The sequence below is a fragment of the Diospyros lotus genome, chromosome 9 (genome assembly GCF_014633365.1).
Source record: "Diospyros lotus cultivar Yz01 chromosome 9, ASM1463336v1, whole genome shotgun sequence".
NCBI lineage: Eukaryota > Viridiplantae > Streptophyta > Magnoliopsida > Ericales > Ebenaceae > Diospyros > Diospyros lotus.
This window is the reverse complement of record NC_068346.1, coordinates 17,677,429-17,678,029: the sequence shown is the minus strand read 5'-3', so window position 1 is coordinate 17,678,029 and position 601 is coordinate 17,677,429. Positions and strand designations below refer to the sequence as shown.

At 31.8% G+C, this 601-nt stretch overlaps 1 non-coding gene across 1 annotated transcript; it reads right to left on the bottom strand.

Moving 5' to 3' along the window:
* Positions 1-291: 291 nt before the first annotated feature.
* Positions 292-400, bottom strand: LOC127810749 (small nucleolar RNA R71). The gene has a single exon (XR_008025558.1). It is a non-coding gene; the product is annotated as a small nucleolar RNA R71 (small nucleolar RNA).
* Between the last annotated feature and the right edge of the window lie 201 nt (positions 401-601).

The window sequence follows — 601 nt, the reverse complement described above, 5'->3', positions numbered from 1 at the left end:
CAAACAACGTTGATATCAAGCCTGCAATTATTCAAATGATTCAAATGAGAGTGTACAATTTTCTAGCCCTAATGATGATCCTAACTCTCATATTCCTAATTTTCTTGATAAGTGATACTTTATACATAATGGAGTTAGTGAGGATGTCGTTCGACTTAGGTTATTTCCTTTCTCCTTAAAAGATAAAGCAAAAGAATGGCTTAATTCTCTTCCTGCAAGTTCTATTACTATACGGAATGATTTGGCACAAAACAAATTTATCTAAATATTTTTTCACCTGCTAAAACAGTTAAATTAAGGAATGATATAACAACCTTTTCACAATTTGGTAATAAATCCTTATATGAGTCATGGAGAGAGATTTAAAGAAACTACTCAAGAAATGTCCTCACCTTGGCTACCTGTTTGGATGCAAATGCAAACTTTTTATAGTGTCATTAATCAATCTTCTCGTTTAATATTAAATGCAACTACATGTGGTCTGCATGAATTTGGAGAAGATGGCAACCAACAGTTATCAATGGAACAATGAGAGAGCAAATAAAAAAGGAGTTGGAATTTATAATGTTTATTCTATAACTGCCTTATATGTTCGAATTGC